The sequence below is a fragment of the Petromyzon marinus genome, chromosome 5, assembly GCF_048934315.1.
Source record: "Petromyzon marinus isolate PM22_M1 ecotype Great Lakes invasive population chromosome 5, UKy_Petmar_22M1.pri1.0, whole genome shotgun sequence".
Lineage (NCBI taxonomy): Eukaryota > Metazoa > Chordata > Hyperoartia > Petromyzontiformes > Petromyzontidae > Petromyzon > Petromyzon marinus.
Genome location: NC_133671.1, coordinates 10,860,294 through 10,887,582, shown reverse-complemented (window position 1 = coordinate 10,887,582; position 27,289 = coordinate 10,860,294). Strand labels below are relative to the sequence as shown.

The 27,289-nt window shown below is 39.6% G+C and overlaps 1 protein-coding gene across 2 annotated transcripts in view; it reads left to right on the top strand.

Moving 5' to 3' along the window:
* Positions 1–27,289, top strand: part of LOC116939052 (transmembrane protein 132D-like) — a 586,990-nt gene that overhangs the window by 184,828 nt on the left and 374,873 nt on the right. The window lies entirely within an intron of this gene.

The following is a 27,289-nucleotide window of genomic DNA, read 5'->3' as shown; positions in this document are numbered from 1 at the left end:
GTGTGCACTTTGTAGAACATTTTTGTGCCTTGCATAATTGTTGTACAAAGTGCCATCAGCCTTTGTCAAGGGGTGCCTCTGCGGATGTGTATGCTTTAACTTTAACATAGCCATTTCTGTGACCAGTCACAAGCTAATCACTCAGCCATTTCAATACTAAATTCTATGCTAATTCCTTTGTCAAGGCGCTTTGTTTCTTCTCACACAGCTTAAAGGTCGCGATCTGAGCGTGGATTTTTCACTCCAGCGCTGTCCTCCAGACAGTCTCGTCCCTTCATCTGATGAAGGCCGCTTGTGTTGTGGCCGAAACGTCGTGAGAATATTATTGTGTTATTTTATTTTATCAATTTATTATTTTATTCTCATTCTACATGACTTTACCGAAAGAACCAAAGAAGATGCCATCAGTCTGTACAATGTGGAGGAGATATGCTGAAAACTGAATCATGCCTCCACAAGTTCAGAATCGGAATCTTTAATTATACTGGAGGAATCCGATTACCTATGAAGCTCTTTTTCACAGATGTCCAGTAGGGGTAGGTCAGAAATTTACAACAAACGATACAAAAACACGATATGAGTGCAAAGTATAGGACAAGTAGGCATATAACTTTTTTTATGTACGTAAAAATTAAACTACTTTTTTTATACCAGGTAAAGCCCACTGAGCTATTAGCTTATTTTTCAGAAACGACCTGGCCACAAATGATGGCGAAGTGGCATATCATGTGGAGATTTATAGCAGCCAAATAATCTAAATAATCTAAGATACCGAACATAATTTCCAAATATGCAGAGGGAGTTGCATGAACCATGATCGTGTGAACAAAGCTATGTTCCTCCCATAGAAGCAAAGCACAAATCCCCATAGGCTTTAAACAGCAGGTTGGGGCAGCTGTTAGCGAGCACCTAGTAAGGTTGGCACAGTACATGGAAAGGTAGTGTTGTCATGGCCACCAACACGCATCAGCACTGCCTTCTCAGTGCTGATGTTTAATCACTTTACCAGATACTCAGTTAAGGTTGATTTGACATAAGGGAGGCCCAAAATTGGTTCAGATATCACCGGTCACTAATGTTAGCCATGACCAGGAATAAAACTTAATTCAGCAAGTTCACAGCACAGATGGCAAACCACGGTGCCTCTACTCCCCATTATACAACATGAATCGCAGGCATACCACTAATGGGTGGTATCGTTGTCATGGAGCTTGTGCAGGCCAGGTACACATTGAGGCAACATTGAGTCTTGAAGGTTCGCTGGCCAATGGCCACGGGACAGACCCAGGTGCTATGGGTTAGGGGCCATCCTTTTAGTACGTACGCATGGAGGGGGGTTAGCACAAATGCGTATTCTTGCGTATGGGAGGTCTACTGACAATGTACGTACGCATAGGAAACGGGGGGGGGGGGTGGTGAAACCTCGATAATAATTTGTTTACATTGGCCTTCAAATGAGTTAGATAGTCCAGCGGTGGACTATCTGTTTGCTTAAACACGTTAATATTATTAAACCTTGATCGTTTTTGCGTGGATTAAATATCGGCCGTTCGATAACATTCGGGGGAGGGGGTGGGGGTGCATCAAGCGTACGTACGCAGGTGGGGGGGGGGGGGGGGTGTAAACAGTACGCGTACGTACAGGGAGGGGGGGTCACGTTTTGACACATTTTTTGCGTACGTACTAAATGGATGGCCCCTTAACTGACCGAGATGACGGGCAGATACACCACTTGAGCTCCCCAATGTGCCAACTTTCTGCGTTTTAGCTGCCTGCTGCCCTGCTCATTGACGTGAATGTCACTCTATTGTTGCTCAAGGGCGATTGCCCCCAACTACTCAGTAGAGTGCTTCACAAGCCTTCTCCACAGAGGCTGATCTTGACACCACTGGTACCAGTCTTCAGCAAATCCAATCAGCTCCACATCCTGTATTGCATCAGTCCATCTCTTCCCTCGACAATGGCACGCCCATTTATCTCCCTATATCCAGCCAATCAATAACTGCTTGGCCATGTGGTGACTGGGCATATGGGCTACTTGACCAAGCCAACGCAGCCTTTCCTGCTGGAGAAGCTCACTGATGAGACTCTGTGTAGATCTTTCAAGGGTCTGTGAATTCCTGACACATTCCAGCCCGGTTAAACCCAGGATGGATCGTAGGCAAGCCAGCCTGAATGTTTCAAACCAATACAAGACTCCACATTTCACAAGCGTAGAGAAGGGAGGGCATAACTGCAACTGGGAAGGCTTGGAGCTTCACATGCAATGATTGACCAGGTAGCTTCCACACAGACTTTTTTGGCAAGCGCTATTAGCAAACACGTATGAAGGCCAGCATGGCACACGATGGGGTGGAGGGCCAGTACCTCGACCGGCCACCTTTGTTTCCACACTGCGCCAGATACCTATTTGAGGCTGAGTCGACCTAGTGGAGGCCCTGGAATGGTTCCGATAATCGTTACCGGTGTTGGCCGAGAACGGGAATCGAACCCACAACTGTTGCATATTTGACACCTGATCTTATAATGTTGCAAAGTCAACAAACTATAACCTCATAGGTCTGGACCCCACCATGTGGAGTAGATAACGCCTCTTGGTCGGCAAACTGGGTGCTCACTTAATTGCTTGTTTTGGCAGCCTAACCACCTTTACTCTGCACATATTGTCATCCATGCAACCTCTTCTTGTCTATTACATCAAATGTTCTTTACTACATTTTGCCATCTGGCCTATCACATGAACTAACTTCTCATGACAATGTATTCAAAGGCAATAATCTCCCCTTCTAGTTGATGTACCATAATAAAGTGAAGTGCTCTGACCTGTACAATGATAGACATTGCTTATGCCCCAAACACCTCTCTCTCAACACTGGAGTTGACCCTTTTTTCTCTTCCTAAGTGGTTTATGAAGGCTATCAATAATGCAATAGATTTCTTCATGTTCTTTTCACAACCCACTGCATTATGCATATTTCTACCCACTTACACACCTGTGCATAACCTGTGCATTTCCATCTCCTACTGACACATGTAACGCAGATACTAGAGCTACATCCTTTACTCCTATTATAAACTCTATGTGTGGAAAACTCACCTTTTAACACCCCAATGATCAGTGTTTGTAAAAATGTGTCAGAATGTATCAGATATTGCATGCCACATTCTGACAGCATTAGAAGCATTCTGGCATGGTTGGTAAAAATTCAAACATCACAACGGACAGATTTTCCTGCAGCAGACCACGTTCTGGGAGGGGTCAGCTAAGGGAATCTTTGTTGTAATATCAGGCATATTTTTATGGAATGTATCAGGACAGCAGAGAATATGTGGGGAAGTGGGTTACCACTTCAACTACTCAGTCACTTGATCCTTGACGCCCCCAGGCGGGAAAATACTATGATTCCACATGCGAAGTAGTGGTTCTTGAATTGTGGGGGAGCTGTGAAATGATACACACCACCCTAACTCTACCCCAGCTCCACCCCAATTGCCCATTATGTCATGCTAATCGAAGTAAAGTGGAACACAGGTCCACAAGTGGCACAATTGCTTCTCCATGAATTGCAAATTTGTATTTATGGGACAAAGATCTCTGCAAGAAAAAATAGCATTCCACGAAAAGGAATGTAATGATGGCTAAACATACTCTTTGGTTCTTTCGGTAAAGTCACATAGATAGAAAACATTACTAATATCACGACGTTTCGATAGCAACACAAGCCATCGTCTTCAGGTGAAATGAAATTATATATCGCAGAGAGGGCAGGGGTGAGTGTCGGCGAATCCGAGGAGGGGGGAGCTGTCGCAACGGGCGAGAGGGTTGGGGTGAATTTTACAGAGGGGAAAAGGTGATAGGAAGAAAAGAAAAATATATTAAACTTAAAACACTTAATTTTTTTATTTAAAGCTTTCATGACTGCACGGATTCATCTTCTTGGTTATTTCGGTAAAGTCACGTAGAAGGGAAATAATAAAATAATAAAAATAAAACATAATATAATAAAATTATCACTACGTTTCGGCCACAACACAAGCAGCCTTCTTCAGGTGAAGAAACAGAACTGTCGGGAAGACAGCATTGCAATGAACACTGCTAAGTTTGGCAGCGTCTTTTAAGCTGGGTGGGAGGAGCAGAGCGTCTTGACAAAGGAGTTTACATATCAACAGAATAATTTAGCATTGAAGTAGCTAAGTTAATGTGATAGATTAACAGGATGTTAAAGTGAGAAATTAGCATGTAACTTGGAGATTAGCATGATGTTAATGTGAGGATTTAGCATGTAAATGGTCACGGAAGTGGCTATGTTAAAGTCAGAGTTTACATATCAACAGAGGCATTTAGTATATTAACGCTAAAGAACTGCAACTACCCACCTGTCATACAATAAACCGATGTGAACGAACTAAATATAAACTACATCAATATAATCAATGTACGAAAAAATAGAAATGTAATGCAACTCAGAGAGTTGGCGAACACAACAGTCAACACTATACCTGGTTGATCAACGTCCTTCCAAAGATTGCAAAATTTTGCATCCATCTTCTTGGTTTAAGTCATGTCTGAAAACACAAGGGTCAGTGGGCGGGACTAGGGATGGAATTTGCAAGTAAATGTAATCGCAGAGAGGACAGGGGTGAGTGTCGGCGAATCCGAGGAGGGGGAGCTGTCGCAACGGGCAAGAGGGTGGGGGTGAAATTTACAGAGGGGAAAAAGGTGATGCCTGTAGAGAGAAAATAAAAATATATCAAACTTATCAAACCTCTCTGCGATTACATTTACTTGCAAATTCCATCCCTAGTCCCGCCCACTTACCCTTAGGTTGTACGCACCACAAACGTATATAACCCTTGGTTGTAGTAGCTCTCTCACTACATTTCTTCCTCAGCAGTCCGCCTGCTGTATATCATTTTTTTTCACCTGAAGACGATGGCTTGTGTTGCTATCGAAACGTCGAGATTTATTCGTCATTTTTTTTTTATCTACGTGACTTTACCGAAAGAACCAAAGAGTATGAATTCATGTAGTCACGAAAGCTTCAAATCAAGATTGATGGCTAAACATGCTTTTAAAAAATCAGGTCTCTGGTCTCAATTCGTTTACCAATATCTTGCAAACTTTATTTTACCAAACAACAATGCAATAATTTTCTTTTGAGATAATGTACTACTCATTAATGCATTGAGTATGTATGGTTTGCACATTATTAATGTATTTAGTATGTATGGTTTGCAAATCTCTGGATAGAGTGATTCCATGGAAAACAGGATTCAAAGAACAATGCAGGTTATGGGCTCTTTTTTGTATTGCACTAACCTGCCATGTGAGAACATTTTAGAAACTATAAAAGCCCGAATGATGATTGCATTAAATGTTCTGATTACCAAGTTCCGTGTCCCACGCTGAAATTATGTGAGCTTGGAATTTTACCATGTATAATTATTGTAATTTATGGAAACAGGATAATAAATTGTAGTTCATCATTCAGGTGAAAAAAAATATGGCAAGCCAGTGAAAGGCTTTTCAGAATACTCATTTATCATGCCTTAATTCTAAAGAGACAGTTGTCTACTGCTCAAAGTAATTGTCTACTCACCACTCTGTCACTCAGTATGATTCTAAAAGCGAAGAATTCTGTACAAACGGAAATTACTTCAATTTAACGAGCATAACAAACACAGCCTATTTAATACGCCTTAGATACAGATACAATCAACAATTATATTCCTGTATAATGCAGAACTCGTGCATTCTAAAATATATATTGTCCCTTACCAAAATTTTGTAGTTAGAGCATATTTTACATTTGCATTCATAGATGACCCCTGATAAACTATGCAATTAGTTGTGCTGTCATTAATTGCCAGGATCCTTACCACATTACACCAATGGAAATATACAAAGCTTTTAACAATGAAGTGATAAAATTTGCACATTGAACATCCAGCTTTATTTGTCACTTAGCAGACGGTTTACATATCCCTTAACCTTGCTTGTCATAGGAGCAAGGCTGTTCTGCTATGAATGGGTTCATAATCATTAGGGCACCCCCCAAAAAATACTAGCCCCAGGGATGGCAAAACTTGGCACAAATTACACACAAGGTAATTTAGAGTCATCAACTAATCATTATCACAAAGCAAGGCTCATTAGCGCACCCAGATTGACCAATCTATTTTTTTAATAAAAAAAAACGAAACAATTGCTTTATTTTACCACGTACGAGCTATATAACGCTGTTTCTGAAGCGACCTGGCCACAAACAATAGCTCAACGAAGTTCCTTATCATGTGCAAGTCTATTGCAGCCCGGATAATCTAAACGCATGTTTCAAAATGTGGAGGACCTGGAGAAAAATCCACGCGACCACGGGGAGAACATGCAAACTCCAAATATACAGATGTTAGGGCAGAATCGAACCCATGACCTCCTGCATACCAGGCGAGGGAAATAACATCTCACCACCGTGGTGCCCTTGCTCTGTTCCTACCTTCTAAACAATCCAACTGACCACACACAACTCCCATAACTGAGTACTAATCATGAGTAAATTGATGCTAATTGAGTGTTTGCTCCCTGGAGAGGGGAAGCAAAAAAGAAATAACAATTATCAAGGTGGTAAGCATTAGATTATCAATGTATATTTTGTATGAGATACAGCATCTGTGATGTAATGGGGTCTCATTAGTATTTTTGCTTTTGTGAAGTATGTATAGTACACCAGGAATATTTTAAACACAGCAGGAGATATTGCCATTTAAAAAAAAAATCTTACATGTTACTTGCATGATTTTTACTCACTTGTCAAAAATGTGCCTGTTTCATTCAGTAAAGATTGTACTACTTCGGATATTTAACAGTGAAATATGTATCACCTTAAAAAATATCTATAGGCATTTTTGAGAGCCCATATTTTCGTTGAATCGTATGAAAGTGGGAATGTCGAAGTGTGTATACTGGAAATATGTGGAAGCTGTAATATTCGTAAACTTTTAATTATTTCCAGCATTTTTCCTTCTTGTGTAGCAAAAAAATCCACAAAACTCGTAATTTTGCTAAATTAACCAAAAGTTTGACCTATTTTCTGAAGATGATCTCACACAACCTTATTGACCTCCATGCGAAGATTTTTTTTTTATAGTTCAAACAAAACATAGCTTGTGGATCAATCTTCTCAAATGATGAGATCAATATACAAGACTGGGGAGCCTGGTTAAATCCTTAGAGTGTGCTACTAAGTAGATGATCGTGTGTGTCTGTATGGATGTAGCATCTCTGATCAATTATTAGCAAAGCTATCAAACATATTGAAACAAAAAAATGTAATGCGTATCTTCATTCGAGATCATTTTTGTACGCTTTTGAGTTGTTTCATACATCCGATGGCACACTGGCATTTGGTGAGCTTTAAGTGCCTTTTTCTGCACTGTGTTTTGTGTGTTCATCCTTTGAGGAAATGAAGGTGACTGTTCTTTGTTTAACGAAGTGAGTCCCTTATCTGATTGCTGTGCTTACAATAAATAAAACAATTAATTTGGTCGTCTCGTGCGGTAAAGAAAAATCTGGCCCTATTTGGAAAATTAAGACCTTTCAAACTACAGAGAAAGGCGTGGTTAAAAAAAATGACATAAAAATTTCGGAAAAATCTTATTTTCGCTCCCATTTAGTCATGACTTTAAATTCCAGTAGGGAATTACAAATATACGCGTATTTGGACTAAAAGGACTGGTTTTCTTTTGTTCTCAATCGGGATGATACCCGACATTGGTGGTATTACAGTATTTAAGTATAACAATAATACAATTGATGTTAAATGCAGTTAAATTGGAGATTTAATATATCAACTCAGGGTTGAAGTAAATCCACTTCACCATGAACTCATAAACCCCAAGTTAAATTCACAGCCGCGGCTAACATTGGTGCCGTGTGGCTTTCTGACATGCTCTTGAGACCTTCCCACCCCATCCTCAAATCACGGATACAAGCCTGCCAAAGTGCGGTCAAACAATCCCCTTGGCCAACAACGTGTGTGTGTACAGGGTGAGCGGGGGGAGGGGCTTCCTCCAGCAGTGGATTGACGAAATATTGTAATGTCTATTTTACAATTATTACACGTTAAAATGTGTCCTGGCATCTACGTTTACAATACTTGTTATTGGTGTGTATTATGTGTAAAGTATACTGCCAATGCATCAGCATCAATCGGCTTTAAGATGAACTTGAATGCTTGACAGGAAAACAAATTATGAGCTGCGATGAGTCATGTTATTGAATAGATTCTGAATTCTGCACACTGTTTATGTAGGGTGGAAAAATCGAAGCAAATAGTAATGAAAAACTACTGTTATTTTCTTGTCATTGATTGATACAGATTTGAATAATTGACATGAGTTCAAAGCAAGGGGTAATGATTAGAGGAAGTGAACCCTCCATGTATTTGCTTCAGAGTATGACAAATGCACATTTTGCCATCATAAGAGTATTTTCGAAAAAAAAATCAATGTACCATCTAAAATAATGTCTTGCCTTCAGTATGTAAAATACAATGTATTGTTCGTATATGTACCGTTGTGTTTTTCAGTATATATTTTCTATTGCCTACAATTAGACGCAATGTGTCATTTTTTAAATAATGGAATCCTGCGAGATCATGTGTTACCAATGTGTTACTACATCCATACCCATTGGCTAAACACTTTAGAGATCATCATCACATGTTCTTTGTTGCTCGAACAAATAATTGTATACAAGCACGCCATAGTTGGCCCTTGGCCTACAAACAGACCCACTGTGAATGCGCCCTCATCTCATCAGATCTCGGACGCGAAGCAAGCGTTGAGCCAGAGTTAGTGCTTGCAAAAGGGTAACCTTCGTGCATAACAGCGTGCTGTGAGCAGCAGAGGGCACTGCAGCAAAATGTATTGTTGTACTCTACTTCTGTGATCCCAAGTACATTCCCCCTGCCTTAATTAACCCCGTAACCAACTAGCATAGTGAATAATAGTCAAACAACCTCCACGGCAACAGGGAGGCCTTCATCCAGCAGTAGAATGACAAAGGGCTGTAGGTACACATAGTGCACGGAGTGGTGAGCAATGAAAATAATAAAGTCCAGGATTCTCCTTATTCTCAAAAAAGAAGGTGCTGCCGTTCTGAAATTAGCTTAGGTTATATCTGTGTTGACGGTGGATATTGAATTCCAGACTGTCGACCTAGGTCAAATTAAACTATGGTTCAGGCCATGACTCAGAAGCTGCATGGCAGAAGGCTTGCACACGGAGGTAGCATGCACTCCCTGGATTTTTTCCAATTAAAGAACCGTAATCCAGGACACCCAACTTAAGCAGAGTCTGCAGGGCAGACGAGCTACATTTAGATGGATTTAATGAAGACATAACTTGTAGTTTCGAGATACCCAAGCCTTATCGATACATATATACACAAAGTGATGTATACACTTAAACATACACTGTATATTACAAACATATGTTTAAGACTTTTGGAGGAGGCAGAAGAGATGCAATTGTTTGTTTCACAATGAGTGACTGAATGTTATAATCCGTTATTGTTTATAGCGTCATAGTTACATAATCAGCAATACATATGAGCAAACATCCATGTTGTATGCGTGCCTAGACGTGATGTCACAGAAACGAATATGGACGTCAATGTCAAGTTAAAGTGATTTATTGCTCAAATAGACCAGAGGTGGTGCTTATCTTTAGTTTACAGCCCTCAGACAGTATTGTGAAGTCCACGTTCCGATGGTGGGGATCAAGTTTGTCCATAGGACAACCGCTGTTAAATTATCTGCAAAGTGGTAGCCATTTTATGTAACCTGGGGGAATGATGGGCTGACTCAACTCCCAAACAGTATTTTTACTTGCAGTCTTCTAATTGCGAGCTGCTCACTCTATCACTGGGCCACCTTGCTGTACATCTATATGCGTGAAATAAGCTCAACCGAAAATATTTTAATTTATTTATTTTAAACACTAATTAGAGTTTTACAAGATATATTATGTAGGAGTGACAACCACAGGAACGTTAAAAGTGTGTTGTTCGGAAAAAATGGAAGCAACCGGAAAAATATAGAAAGGTCTAACAAAGAATGTCTTGATGAAATAAGAGAATTGGTGGCCACTACTTGATCATATTGGCACAAGACAGAGGAAAGTGTAAACGAATGACGAAATGTGCAGTGAACACCTATGGCCTATACATCGTGATGATAATCATTGTACAGTTTAGGTAAAAGCTCATGAATGTTAATGCATCCGGTTGCAGACTCTGCGTTAATTGCATAATTTCACGGAATGAATGAGCTGCTTTCCACGAATTTGCACTTGACTGCAAGATGCAAATTTAAACGTTAATGGCCAATGCCATGACCGGTTTGCCGCCGCTTGTTGAGATCTCGTGCAATATTTGATATTGAATCGCTTCCCTATAGAAATACCTTCAGAGCAGCATGTACAGAGGGCAGCAGTAATGGCCATAGCTGGGCCGATAGAGAACCGCATTGCATATCAAAAGCACAAAATCGAAAGAAAAAATGTCCCCTCTGATTTACTCTTTGACTTGCGTGTATAATACACAGTAACATTGACACATAGCAATGATGCTGCTCGAGTTAGCCAACTTTTCACCTTCCTCACTCTAAACCACCTCCTGGGTGGCCTGTGTATCTGGCAGCTTGCCACTGCTGGTGTCCTCAGTTATCAGGCAGTGGTGATGATATTGCAATGGAAGTGCAGCATAAGAAACCGCAGGACTTTTCGAGAATAATTCTGACCCGCTGTGTAATAATAGCTCTAGTACATTTTTTTAAGTACATTTTCAGACAGCAGATTCATTCCTTGGTTTGCAATCATTAACAGTAGCACGTTCCCTATGAAGAGAAACTGAAATCTTATGACACTTAATTAGTTGTACCACTGAAATAAAATATGACTGGGAATGTCGACTTTTGGGTAGTATTTAATAATGTGGACAGTATTATTCGTATAATTTTACTTGCCTGCATTTGTGTGTGTGTGTGGATTTAAAAATGTTTGAATGCATAGAGTTAGGGATGTAACAATGGATTGAACCATAAAATGTTTATTATACATGCATATAATTGTGCATGCTAATTAACGATTTACAAATTATGCACATTCTATAAAACATGGTATGGTAATGTTGTATTTGCATACGATTACAATGCATAAACAAGACAGAACAAAACACAAATATGGGAATAAGATGGTAAAAGAAAAGTTCGTAAAAAAAGTAATCGACTCTTGAATGGAATTGCAACACCAAATTGTGACAATTCATTGACTCACGTTTGGATTTAAAAAAAAACACCCATTATCCTGGAAAAAGTAGGAATTCATGCAAGCTCAACTGTTTTAACTAACCTCTGCATACACAAATCACTACCAGAGTGGACACATTCATCTGTGCGCGTAATTGAATCTATAAAGGCTGTATGAATTGTTCATTGCCAATAGGTACTAATATTGTTTCTGATATTGACTTCTTAATGCACGTCCAGTTGGTGTTCTGTGTTTGCGCGTGCATTTATTAGAGCTTGAGGAGACACATGGCTTGACGTGCTGCTTGGTCTCTCAAGGCTTTTTGAAGCAATGTGGTTGTCTTAATTTAAGGGATTGCTAATGGAGGCTGACATGTGGCTCTACAATGTGCATAATATCTACGGGCTTGGAGAGGGGGGGGGAGTGCTGTAAATGCATGCCTGCAACGCATTTGTACACACCTCTGCGTCGGCACATACATGTAAGTGTGCACGTGAGCGTGTATGCGAGGAGCGGTGGCCTCTGCAGCTAGCGCATTGCACGACGAAACTGGCAGCCCGAGTTAGATGCATCCCCGTGGAGTTTCTATTTAAAATCCTCTTAGGTTTGGATGGGGAATTTGAGGATAAGGGTCAAAGGTCAAACGACCATTCACATACTACACTGTAAAACAAAAAACAAATGAATGCACTAGTAATCGTGATAGGGATTTTATCAGAGTTAATGATCAAAATTTAAAAAAAAAAATCCATTCTATGTCTCCACGGCCAACATCAGTGATGGATATCTGATCCAGTCCAGGGTCTTCCCTCGGACCACTCAACCTCAAATCAGTTCCTGGTGCAGCGTGTAAACATCGCCACTCCGGAGACAAAGGCCGTGCATGCTGCTGGCCGCCCAATCCCTCGTGCCCCGCGCCGGTCTTGATACAGGTGCTCGCTAACAGCACTTGGGGCCGTCCATAAATGATGTCACGCGATTTTGGACGATTTTTGACGCCCCCCCTCCCCCCCCCCCTTCGTCACACGGCGTCGCAAAAAGTCAGACCCCCCTCAAATATGACGTCAGAAAGCTCTGCCCCCCTACAAAAATAAATAAAACATGCTTCAAATCGCTTTAAACTATTGTCATTGTAGTTGCGTATTTAAGTTGGCGCTGCACTCTGATGTTGTAGGGGAAAACATTTATTAAAAAGTATATTTAATGAAGTAGAACGTTTATTTAAAGCTTTCGTGAATGCAGTGATTCATATTCTTGGTTCGGTAAAGTCACGTTGAAGGGAAAACAATAAATTATAATAAAATATATTATATATTTTATTATATTTTATTGTTTTCCCTTCAACGTGACTTTACGTTGAAGAGAAAACAATAAATAATAATACAATATATTATATATTTTATTATATTTTATTGTATTCCCTTCAACGTGACTTTACCGAAAGAACCAAGAATATGAAGTAGAACGTGTTGTCTATATATTTATTTAAAGTTGCGCATTTTGATGTGACGTCACATTTCTCACCCCCCCCCCCCGCCGCATCGTCAAACATCGTCACAAATGTCTGACCCCCTCCTAGGTGCGTGACGTCATTTATGGACGGCTCCTAAGGCTATAAGGAGATCTGTGTTTTTTTACTACTCAGTAGGGGTTCGCGGTTGTGCTGGATAGCTCTCCGATGTGTGTTCAGGTTGTACCTCATGTTATTGTATCGGCATGCTGTCCGTCGTTTCACCCGACGTGCTTGGAGCTTCTTTAGGAAATCTTTCTGAAAATGCTGCCAAGATTATTAGTGAAACGGCAGACAAAATGCTAAACACACGGTATAACCTGAACGAACGTACGAGAGTGCATGCATGTATGAGCAAGGGAGGCGGTAAGGGTGTAATGTTAGTCACCCCACTCATTACCCTCTTACACTAGACCATAAAATTATAAGCATCACTAGCAACACTTACCCACAGAGTTTAATGAAGAGAGCCATAGGATGTCTACGTGCTTTATATTGACCTTTACAACAAAAAAAACCCTAATTGATATTGACATAAACGGCACTTCAGTTGTGAAATGTTGCAGAAAAAAGCTCACACACACACACACACACGCTGAGTATATGTGAATGTTCGAATGCAACAAATTAAATCTGTGTATGCGAGGCCGGCCACCTGCTGTGGAGCTCCATCACCCATGTTAACATTCCGGTTCATGATTTCACTGACCCAGATATTATTGAGAATTAAAACATACATTGTGCATGCGCCTGGAGTACAGCCGAGCATGCTTGTAACTCACTACTACAACGTCCACTGCTTAGTCCTGCATCCACTCCTAAGGGGCCGTCCATAAATGACGTCACGCACCTAGGGGGGGGGTCAGACATTTGTGACCATGTGTGACGAGGGGGGGAGGGGGGTGTTTGAGAAATGTGACGTCACATCAAAATGTGCAACTTTAAATCAATATAAACAACACGTTCTACTAAATTAAATATAATTGTTATAACAATACTATTTTTTTAATTTAAACCTTTCGTGACTGCAGGGATTCATATTCTTGGTTCTTTCGGTAAAGTCACGTAGAAGGGAAACAATAAAATAATAAATATATATAAAAATAAAAATATAAAACATTAATTTTATTTTTTTATTCTTTTATTGTTTCCCTTCTACGTGACTTTACCGAAAGAACCAAGAATATGAATACTAATTTTGATTAAAATTTTCATTGTTAACTATTTGATTATTTACTAAGGTCACCTTTTATTTATTCCATGAAGGAGCATTTTGCTTCTCCATGGGATAATGGAGAAGCATACATTTTGTAAATTTTTTTAAATTATTATTAAACATTTTTTTAAAATTATTCTACCAGGGCTTTTCATTCTGCAGCACTTGAGTCACTGGGGGAGAGATCGGCCGATCTCTCCCCTTACATGTCCTTTGGATTGCACTCGGCGTGCTGTCAGCATTCAGCAGTTTGTTTCTTGCTGTGGTTGTCCCACCTGATGACGATTGCTTGTGTTGCGATCTAAACGTCGTGATTTATCATTTTTCTACCTACGTGACTTTACCGAAAGAACCAAAGAGTATGATTTGAAGCATGTTTTTTTTTTTCAAAATGGAAATATGGTTGGAGGGGGGGGGGCAGAGCTTTGTGACGTCATATTTGAGGGGGATCTGACTTTTTGTGACGCCGTATGATGAGGGGGGGAGGGAGGGGGTCAAAAATCGGCCAAAATCGCGTGACGTCATTTATGGACAGCCCCTAATATTCCTGCTCAATTGCAAGGATTTTGAAAGAGGCAATAGTGCTAAAGAATATAAATATATGTAAAAATGTTCATACAAATGTTGTGAAATTTCGTATAATCTCTATAATATGTCCATAGATCCCTCCCGGAAATGAGACTAGCATGGTATTTTGAGTTCTCAAGTGTTAAACAAAACAAAATAAATGTTCAAATTTGAACTAGCTTTTCTGATGCGTTTTAGGTTGGAGCACATGTTCAGAACTCAGTTGTTAAACGTTGCAGATTGCTCTCCGACACACTGGTGTGCTGAAGCAATATTATCCATAATAGAGGTTTTTGGGTTAGATCGCGTAAATATATAAATGCGTCGTTAAAACCCGCCACCACCCGACACAGCTAATTAGTAAGAGTTGCCACGTAAACAGAGCATGCCAATTCGTCACTAGTACAGCACACCGGTGTGTTGGAGAGCCAAGCCACAACATTTACAAACTGAGTACGACGTTTCACCAGTAATTACAACTAGCTTCATCAGGCGACAGCCATATTTGTTTAGAAGTCTTACTGTTTCGTTCTTTATATTGAGGGGTAGATGTGTTGACCACCCTTCTGCACTCTTGCACAATGATTGGGGGGGGGGGGATTACTGAGGGAACGTACATTATGCATGTGCATTATGCGAGCCCTTTGAACTTGTCCTTCCTGTCTATTGTGTTTATTAAAATAGGCCTACCAACGGTATTCCCTATTGTAGTACGCTGCCCTTTGTAGGCATGCATTTAAATAATGTATTATTTGATGATTCGCTTCCACGAAACACTAAGACGGTAGCTATCCGAACGGTTAAAGCTATTTTGATTTCTTATTATATCGGCACATTTTGTTCATAGGAATAGGTTTTACCCTTTTAACTGGCACAAAAACTGACACCTTTATTCAAGGCATCATGTTTGCAATGACCACAACACAAGCAGTCAAAATGCAAACAAAAAAGACAACTCTGATAATAATATGCACTGTCGTTGAATTTGATTGGTCTCCACCCGAGACAGCTTTTCTTAGAGCCTAGTCTCCATTGGTGTTGGACCAGAAGACGCCAAAAGGCGTACAACTCATGTTACAACTTTATTGAGTGACCATGTCCGGTGGAGGAGGGTGTACGAGACACTTTTTACTCACGCGATCTGACCCCGCAAATCAATCATAAATAATAACATTTCTCCCGAAAGCCTTCGTGTTATATGTGGCACGTGTTGTTCATCATTATGTCCAATATTTCCCTCCACGTGCAGAAAATAATCTCCCAGGACATAGAATCAGAATAATTATCTGTATTGGAGACATTCGATGAGCTATGAAGCTCTTTTCACAGATGTCCAGTAGAGGTGGGTCAGAACGTTACAATAATAAACAATACAAAACGCGACAGGAATGCGATGTAGGTAAACAAATCACTTAAAAAAAACATGCAAATAAACAGAACTTTTATTATCCTACTTTGGTTCTTTCGGTAAAGTCACGTATAAATGAACTTAAATAAATAATAGAATACGACGTTTTGATTGCAACACAAGCAACCGTCATCAGATATGAATGAATGAGAAAACAAACCTGGTCAACTTAGAAATGTAATGCAATGCAACACAGAGAGTCGGATAACACAAGAGTTAACACTTTACCTGGTTGATTGCGTTCTTCCAAAGATTGCTAAATTTAAGAAAGAGAAAAAACACAGACATGGAGACACATAGAAACGCACATAAACAGAGAGAGAGAGACACACACACAGAGACACAGAGAGAGACACACAGAGAAACAACGACTCTGTGATGGGGCATTATATAGAGGGGGGGGAGGCAGAGAAATTAGCATGTCAGTGAGTGCGGCCGGAGGAGAGAAATTTGACCTTGACAAACCTGGTAAAAAAATTGTAAAGAGAGAAATATGAAGTTTGAGAAAACAAACCTATTATTATCCTACGAGGCAAAGCCCGCTGACCTATATTAACTTATTTTTCAGAAGTGACCTGGCCACAAAATAACAGCTCAACAAAGTGACTTACCATGTGGAAAATGTTAGCAGCAAAATAATCTAAATGCATGTTGCTAAATGTTGCTAGGAAACAACTGGAGGACCCGGAGAAAAAAATCCATGCGACCACAGGAAGAACATGCTAATTCAAAATATACAGGCGTCAGAGACCTATCTTCCATATATTGCCTCCATTCATTTTGTGAAGAGTTTTTAGTTTCTGATTTCTACAATTGTCGTGCTTGATTTCTGTAGTAAATATTTTTTTGATATATATTAATGTTTTGCTGGCCCAGATCTCTCGCTCTCTCTCGCAAAGATATACTTCTGTGTCATGAGACTCTCACCTGGGTTTAAATGAAGTTTATGTATGTATAAATACATTTTATATGTTGTAAATATTTATATTCCATGAAATATGGAAATAAAGCATATACATTTGCAAAACCAATTCTTCTCATGAAATTCTCTGCAACGTGGATCAAAATTGAACTGAAAATGACTTGCACTCATAGTTTGAGTTAATCTAAAATTAATATCTAAAAAGGATAGATATAAAATGAAATCTCAATTACCCTCAGTGAATAAATCTCACAGAAATACCTGGATTGTGTGTACTGGCTGCTGAAGGGTTTAACGTGCTCCACATTTCAACAACTCTGTGAAATGTTGCATATCTAATTCACATCACGAATTTTATTTGTCCTCTTATCATAAGTTTGTACATGGTAGCCTCATTAAAATTCATATTTACAAGATGGTATGTTAATATGAGTACACCACATCACCTACGTAGTATGCCTTGCAATTTGGTCTCTCATCTTGTTTAATAAAGGAGTGGTGATACTACATATTCCACTTTGCCACGACCATGGATCGCACGTGGGACAAAGTGTAAGCATCCACCATTAGGCTACCACTGAGGAAAATATTAAATTAATTGCAACAGAGGGATACCCTGTTCCTGCACATAATGTGGTTTGAACTTTATGTGCAGGAGAAGCTTTGAATATGTTATACTGTTAATATGTTATACTGTTAATATGTTATACTGTTAAGCGTAATGTTCCGTTTTAGGGTAATGAAATAAAGTTACGAGAGGTCTGCTGATTCATTAGGTATGCTTTTTCTCTGATTATATGGTATATGTTTTCACCCATAGTGCTCCACTGGCAACACATAATGAGTCTGTATACACGTGTAAGGGATGTCAGGGGAAGGATTCCCACCAAAAGGAAGGGGGAGTGGGACGGTGACAGTGGAAGGGGGAGGAGTAGGTGAGGAGATATGAGAGAATTGGCGGGAACCGGATCGAGAAGGCTGGGGACGAGTGTAGACTTGTTTTTTTAATGTAATGTTCTGTATTATGATAATTAACTCTAATAAAATTCCTATTACGATTGCTACTTGCGTTCATTGTTGTTTTACAGTGTAGTATTGTGTGAATGGTGGTTTGACCTTTGACCCTTGTCCTCAAATTCCCCATCTAAACCTAACAGGATTTTGAATAGAAAACCTATGGGGATGAAGTTAAAAATAGTCCTGCCATTGGCGTAAGAGTTAACAACAGGGGTTGAGTGGTTATGCTGGTAGGGGGTAGGATGTAGAGGGCATTCAGCCAAGTCATTTTTGATGTCTCTGTAGGGGTTTGGGTTCATCATTGAGGGGAAAAAAGTGTATTTAAACATTATGAACCTCACCAGGACACCAGCACGAATTCCTTCTTCCCCAGCACTCCAGCCATCGTCTACTTTAAATACAACACTTCCTGTTTCTCTCATCGTCCACAGCTGAGCCCTTCTCACCAGAAAATAAATATGAAATGTTTCCAAAATTGCTCGCTGTCGCAGTTCAAGGAGTCCCTGTGCGATGCTAATGCACCTTTCTATCACTCCACTTTGAGACGAGGCATTTGAATGCTGCATAAGTTGATAATGGACAGACGTGTGAACATAACCCATGTTTCGAGTCAGTACTGACATGAGGGCTTGGCTCAGCACGACTTTTTTTGGAGGTGAACACAGAAGTACTTTATGCATACAACATTGTTGGTTATTTCACAAATACCCACAGCTGGAAGCTTGTTGGTGACAGTTTTGACACACATGGAACATTTATCCATGTTTCTGCAAGGTACCAGAATGGGTTTCGTGAAAGCTTGAGATAAATATATACATTTGATCAAATTTGGTCCTGTCTTTGCACACATTCATGTCATTGCCATAAAATATGTGGTATGATCTGTTAACAGTGTTTACCAAATATACAGATCTGCGTATAATTGATCTACTGGTTTTATCATCCTGTTCATGGATTATTGTCCCATTTTGAACTACTATTTGTGATTTAACAATCAACGGCTTCCTTTGTGTTGCTTACATGCTCCCATCACTTGTCATGACACCTTTGAATATTTTTTATGTTATGTACTTTATGTCATTATTTTCATTATATTTGAAAGGATTCTATCTATTCTATATTTGTTTGGCATGTTCATCCCTTTAAACAGTATATCTCTACTCTTTTCAGTCTGCCATTGTTGGTTGTAGACTATTGACATTCCATTGGCGGTTTCGGATACATTTCATTCCATTGGTCGTTTCAGATTACTGCTCATATTTTGGTGGTTTGATATTGGTAATTTCACATAACAGGTATTCAAATGGTAGTGTCAGTAAACTGGTATTCCATTAGTCATTTTAGACAACTGGTATTCCATTGGTGGTTTCAGATAACAGGTATTCCATTGGCAGTCAGTAAACTGGTATTCCATTGGTCATTTTACACAATTGGTATTACATTGGTGACTTCAGATAATTCCATTGATCGTTGCAGTTAACTGGTACAGTATTTTTTGCTGTTTTACTTTGTCCTCATTTTCAGTGTACAAAGTGGTGGCATCGATGTTACTTTTGAGTCTCTTAGATATTTTAATGTGTTCTTTAGATTGTTTAAATTCTTAACATTTTTTATTTGTTTTAATCCTAACTGCTCAAACAGATTATAAGAAATGTCTCAAATTGCATGAGACATACAAAGGAATAAGCACAAAAGTAGAATGTATTAACCATCTCAGATTTGCTGGTGACATTGTCATGATAACAATGAATGGAAATTAACTGCAGGAGGTGATTGAACTGTTGGTCACACAATATACGTGAGTAAAACTTAAGTCATAAACAAGTGCATTAAACTAAAATAAACAACTGATGAGCACAACTGGTAAACACAACAGAATATACAAAACTAGGGAAATTGTTGAATGGTAACCTGGTTCAAATTGATTAAATGAATAGGCGAGTGAGATCATATTGAGTTGCTTTTGGGAAGTCGAATTTGATTGTGCAAAAGCAAATATGCCAATATGCATGAAGAAGAAATTTTTTAATCTGTTCATATTTCCTGCTATGTCAAAAATGTGGACTGCCAAAAAATTGGAATGAAAACTGAATCGTGCACAACATTGCAAAGATAATTGCATGGTTAGAATTTCACTGAGAGACAATATGAATATCTAGATTGGAGAACAAACACAAACGATTGATGCCATTTTGACCATTCAAAACTAATAAGTGCACTTGAGCAGGACGTATATACTAGAAGTGGTAATGTAAAGACTGGTGATGGAGTGGCAGTGAGAGGGAAGAGAAAACGTCTGAAAGGATAACCTTGGTGGGGATGTGGCGATGAAGTTATCCGATGTGCACGAGTGAGATGGATCATGGCATAGTAGGACATTGAGGGATAGTGAAGATGTAGAGGGTTTATAATCCAGCAGTAGATCGATCATGGTTGATGATGCTGACACCCATCTCTTGTTTTAGTAGGGACTAAAATACCATCACCGGATGTGACAGGATTGGTGCTTTCAAATGGTAGTTTATGTGGACATACTTTAGCTCACCACCCTCAGCTTCAAGCTTAAAACGAAGGTAGTTTCATTTGTTTCATGGCATCATTGTTTTTGGCTCAAGCGGTGACTTTCAAATAATGAACATTAGCTTTGTCAAGTTGACAAAAATGCAAATGTGCTATTGCGGTATGATTTAGATAATGCAACCTCCAGCAAATAATTGCCTCTTGAAACAGCCGAGCTCCTTCACTTTTAATAGACGTTATACTCTACACGTCTTAATTCAAAATGTAAAATGTATTAGGCACGCAATTAAAAGTCTAGCCCCTTGACTTGGCGCTCCGATGCGCAGCATCATTACTGGGCCACCACGTTCGACTTTTTTTTAGCATCAAACCATTAGACATGCTAATGAATAAGGCAGCGTTGTAATTCTGTTTTTTTTTAAATGACAGCTCCAGCCCTGGTCATTGATGGCTGCGCTAGCAACAAAAAGCAGTCCCCAAATTGGGATTTTTTTTCACATGATTCCACTGGCAGAGTGAGAGAGAAAAAAATCAACAAGGGCAGGGAAGGAAATTGCTAGCTGGTCCTGTGGGGGGTCCCCTTTAGAGAGTGGGGGTGAGGCTGTATTGATCAGACATAGCAAGAGTTCCCGCACTGCAGGAACTCTCATTCATAGTGGGTTGCACCTGTCGAGAAAATGTGCCTTAAGCTGTACAACGAGATCCTGTGGGGTTCTAAAAGGGCCTGATTTATACATATCACCTGTCATCGTCATCAGCAGCGATGGTCAGTCCACTGCTGGATGAAGGCCTCCCCTCAAAAACTGTCACCTCTCATGATCCTGCAATGGAACAATCCACCCAGCCCTTACACGCAAACTTATTTTATCGCTCCATCTCCCCGGTGGGTGGCCTCTCAGGAATGGAACGCGATTGACACACAAGTACTCGTCAAAAGTAATGGGCAAAAAAACGAAATCACGATTCCAAATGCTAAAAAGTGAAAATGACATGCATATTATGCATGTAATTACGTATAATTTATGATGGGTTTTGTTTTTATCTCTTGAGGCTGAAAAATTAGAAAACGTATTTAGTAATCCTCACTTTCCTGTGCCAAAAGTATAGCTACATCACTGCACGCTTTATGATGAGCACATTTAACAGGGTAAAAATTATTATCATCGTCCTCTCTGCTGTACTTCACCTTTGGGTTGAATACAAATGTAGCCGCAAGATATATTTTAATAAAGACCCTAATCCATAATACAATCTTTTTGGGTAAGATCTCTTAAATATATAAATGTGCCATTAAAACCTGCCGCCACCTGACACAGCGAACTGGTAAGGTTTGTCACGTAAACAGAACGTGCCAATTCGTCACTAGTACAACACATCGGTGTGTTGAAGAGCCAAGCCGCAACATTTACCATCTGAGTACGACGTTTCGCCAGTAATTACAACTAGCTTCTTCAGGCGACAGCCAGATTTGTGGAGAAGTTTAGTTCCTTATATAGAGGCGTAAATGTGATGACAACGCTTATGCACTCTTCTTGCGTGAAGTGGGGGGGGGAGAATTAATGAATCAACGTACATTATGCATGTGCATTATGCGAGACCATTTATCATGTACTTCCTGGCCATGCATGTGTGTAATAAAATATCCGTACCAATGGTAATCCCTATTGAAGTATGGTGGCCTGTATAGGCAATGCATTTCACAATGTATTATTTGATTATTCGCTTCCAAGCAGCACTAAGTGGATCGCTATCCAAACGTTTTTTTTATTTAAATTTCGATAGATTCTCTAATTAGCCTTGGTCAGTAGTAACTTGTTTTGCACAGAACTTCAACATTGTCAAAATCAATTGAGTGTCCTTGTTGACACGCATGTTCTGATACTGCTGACAGTTGTATTTTGGAGTATTAAATATTTCTTTGATGTTCTGTTAGTTTCGTGCTGATCATTCGTCCTGTTTGCCCAACATAGAATTTTGTGCAATTAATCCAGTACACACCTTCTGGTGATAGCTTCGGAAATACATATTTTATACCAGATATTAATGTCTGTATTTTATGTACCATGCCAAATCTGATTCGGATGTTTTGTTTTTCCAAACATCTGGCTAGTTTATTAGTTACTCCCGCAATGTACGGTATTTTAATAGATTTAATTACTTGGACAGTTTCAACGCTCGTGCTATTTGATTTGGGTTTGCCCTGTTGATTTTTGTGCATCATTGTAACCGTTCAATTCCAGCGCTTCTTTAACATGTTTTATTTCACTTTTTAGACTATCATCTACAGACACTTTCTCAGCCCGATGAATGAGCATCTTGATGAGAGCGGATTTCTGTGCGGGGTGATGGTGTGACTGCATTCAGATAGGCGTTTGTGTGCGTTTTCTTTTGGATAACGCTGTGTGTTATTTTACCATTTCGACCCAGTCCGAGGAGAATATCCAGAAATGGTAGAGATCTGCCAGCTTCCACTTCCATGGTGAACTGGATTGATGGGTTTTGTGAGATGAAATTCGTTAAGTGTATCTTTGCAGTGTAACCAGACCACCAATGTGTCATCCACATATCTAAACCAAGCTGAGGGTTTTAGTGTGCTTGAAGCTATGGCTTTTGTTTCGAAATCTACCACGTACACATTCGCTTTCACAAGAGACAAGTGAGAGCCCATTGCTGCTCCTTTTGTTTACAGAAGTCACCTTTCCACAAGAAATAGGTGTTCTTTTGACAGTGTTCAGCTAGTCGTGGGATATCTGTGGCTAAACCTGTGTTCGTTACCGGAGTATCGAGTAATTTAATTGACTCGTTGACTGGAGCCCACGTGAACAGAGAAGTCACATCAAAACTTAAGATAATATCATTAGGGTTAAGCTTAATATCTTTAATAATATTTACGAGATGTTCAAAGTTTTCGATGAACAAAGAGGTCCCACCGATGTAGGGCTGTATTTGTTTTGTTACTTATTGTGCTAATTTGTATGTGGCAGAGCCTATTGCACTAACAATGGGTTTTAATGGGACATCAGGTTTGTGAGTCTTTGGTAGCCCATAAAGTCTGGGTGGTTTTGATGCCCTTGGTTTGATCAGGTATTGCTCTTCCTTGGGAATTAATGACTTGGCAATGATTGCCGTTGTTTTACGTTCCAATGTGTTGGTTGGGTCTCTTTTAATTTCAAGGTAGGTACCTTCATCGAGTAAATCTTTGATTTTATTATCGTAATCCTCAAGGGGCATCACAACAGTTTATCAGCAGCAAGAATTTGGACCCTAATCATAACATAGTTCCATTTTAGTTCCATTTATTTGGTATAGCCCTGTGAGCCATTCGGCTCTTGAATTGGGTGCAACCGCAACAAAAAACAAAAACATGAACAAGAAAACATCTTAAAGTGACTATATGACTGTGCAAACAGAAAATCCAGGAAAAATACATCAAAATATTCCTGAAATAGCACCGTACACCAACGCTGTGTGCAAAAATCCCAGTGGGATGCAAGTCAAACAACAACAACCACAAAACAACTAAGATTAAGGCCATCAGTCTAACTCCGTACTACAATAACCAAAAACATGGCCAAACAAAAAAACTTTTAGAAATCACCAAAATAAAGCCATAAATGCAATGTAACAGGGATCATAGGGACTGTGACCGAATTTTTAACAATAAACTACATAAATAACATGTAACACCAAACCCTAGAGCCATAGCTGGCTGCATGAGTCACTCCACAACAACAGGAGCATCAGTCGGAGTATCACATTTTTCAATGCACCTTTAAGATCAGCACACTAAATCAAAATACAGATAATACTATGCAGCGGTCATCCGGAGCGAAACATTTTATTTTATTTTAGGCCACTGAATAGCAGTGGCAGCTAGGGGTGTACAACTCCTCTAGAGCAGTTTTGAGTGAAGATCTCATAGGTAGTGATTCAAGTTGCAGTTTATTGGCAATAGCATTCCAGACCCTGGGGGCATCAATAGCAAAGGCCCTTCCTCCGGTTTTTGTACGGCAATAGGGAATGTGCAGCTGGTAAATGAGCGAAGACCTGATGTCAAATTTGTTCTTTGAACCAGAGAGGAGATCCAGCAGGTAGTCTGTTGATTTATTTGTAAGTACATCGTGAATAAATAAGATCTGGTGAACAAGCCGTCGAACATTAAAAGATGTTAAGTTTGACCCAATATAGAGATCACAGTTAACAATCCATGTCAAGGAAAATGGCAGTCAGGTATCTTCTGTTTTGTTTCACTCAAGAACCAGGACACAATTATGCACGTTGTGTCACCTTGAACACACACGCAGATAAATGTAGCTCTTTATAAGAAGGCAGCTGACCTGCTTTGCACACTGGACTTGATATTCAGAAATCTCCAGTTCGATTCAATCTCTCAGAAGTTGAAACAGCAGTACAAATGTCTTAAATTCTAGAACTGCCCACCCAGTGGCATAAATGGACACACCAACGTCGATCGGCTGGTTGCGTGTGGTGGGGAAAAGTGTGGGTACTCCCACCTCTTCCAAGACGTCTGGCCAGGATGGACGAGTTGGACATTTCCTGTAGGATCGCTCTCTAGAGCTCCCTCTAATGGAGGCCTTTCCACCAGCAGTGGTCTGGAACAAGCGGATTTCAGAACTGAACCTTTGTCTTCATAAGTAGGAAGGTTCACATATGTAACTTCATTTGTTATTATTAGTTTTGTTTTCCACTTAACCGGTTAGCATAGGTTGCGTCACTTCATTTCCCACTGCCGTCTGGTAATTCTTATATGCCATTACTAAAGCAATGTATATTACTGTCAAGTAGATATTAAGTACACTGGTATTATCTATAACGAGTATGCCATTGAGTGATGTGGGTGTTATCATTTTAAAATTGGAAACTAAATTATGAAATGTTTTTGCAGAAAGTTTTGGAAATTGATGTGATTTAACAATCCTAGCTGCTTCTACCCGTCTCCTATAATTGTTGGCTGGTGTATGCCTTCTCACACTTTAATACATTTTAACACGTGACGTATACAAACTGTGTGTGTGCTCAAGTATTAACATGGAATTACGTGTATGTGTAGTTCGGTACAACGTTGTTGGGATTGTTGTTGTTGCTGTTTTATTATTCATCACTGGTTGCATACCCACATATATTTTGGAATTATACTTTTACTGATAATTGGGTAGCCCCAAGCAGAAATTGAATTTGCTGCTCTACCTTTCAATCCCTCAAATCCAATTAACATGACAGAACATAATAAAGATATAGTTAGATAAGAGACATGTAGACAAAATAGTTGTGTACTGAGATGAGAGAAGACAGACTCAGTCAAGTTTTAATATACATTCAGAGCATTTTATGGCATTTTATGTTAAATATCTGATGTTGATTAGGGTTTGCACCTGAGTTTATATTTGATGCACTAATATGCGTTTTATTAACCTGTGGTCCCTTGAGCCTCTTGGAGTCCTAAGCTTTGCTTGGTTTGTTTATGCAAAGCATCGCCACTGAATGGCATTTTAAAATGAAACTATGTATTATATAACCTTTCACAGGGGATATTTTACCAAGACCAGAAGCCAGATTACAAGAATATCCGTAACATGCAATGCCTGTCCTTCAATGTGATTTATAGCAGAGTATATATTTTCGAGGGTGGCAGTAGGAAGTGCAAGCAATGCATATAAATGTGTGGATTCCTGGAAATAATTGTATCCAGCCCATAACCATCTGCTGCCTCCTACTCCAACACTTCCAATGCATTCCTCTATATCTGCTGTTTGTTTATACTGTATTACTACCTGCATCATCGTGTAAACTTCTTCACCAACTCATTTACAATTACGCCACTACCATCATATGTTGCCCCGTGCTTCATAACCTCCCACATCTTCCACTTTGCTTACAATGTTTTGCATTGTATTCCTGCCCACTCAATACCATAGTCTTATTTTATGCTCTGATTCCCCTCTCAAAAAAATCTACCTTTTTTCCCATGACCTTGTGATATGTATGGCAGGTCTTTCTTTTTTGTGCAGTGTTTTGAAATGTGGCCACGTGCAGACATTTTATAGATACAAATTATGAGTACATTTTGGCAGCATCTTATAGCGAATGGCTATTTACGACGGCGCTATGTTTCACAGATGGGTATAGACTGCTGTAGCGTCACGGTCAGGGTTGATGTTGCTCCATGGCTCTCCTCAATTAGGTAATTTGGGAGTAATTTCAAATATCCAAATGTATTGCGAAATACAATGAGAATGTTCTTATCTATATGCCTATTATCCGAATTTCCTATTGTCCACACTCCTAAAATCGATGAATGCAAAGTTATATTATTTCTTCAGTAATTCCTACATGGGTAAGAGAAGTTACCCAGAAGTGGTGGCAACATCCTTATGATAATCGCAAGTCTTTAGTGTGGAAAAGTCACCAAAAGTGGTCTCTCAGAAAGACTACATTCATCTTATCTGAGCATTGACATAGATAAAAGGAGTGGCCCTAAAATAATGGGGAATATATCCCAATAACCACGTTCGCCACCTCTTTTCTGCGCAGATAATATAAAAAAATTTTTGTCACAGATCAACATATAATGGGACTGGCCCCCGATTGCCCCCTACAACAATTCGGATAACATGATTTCTTATATATTGTGTTTTGTTAAGGCAGTGGGGGCATGGTAGTTAAAGCACTGTGTTATGAACCTGGGTGCCTGAGCTCATACAGCAAACCACCGTGGTCTGCACTCCTTCAACGAAGGAAAAGTAAACTACCTTGATTCTCTCCGGAAGGCCTCTCGTGCCTGTCAGACCTCAACATATCGGC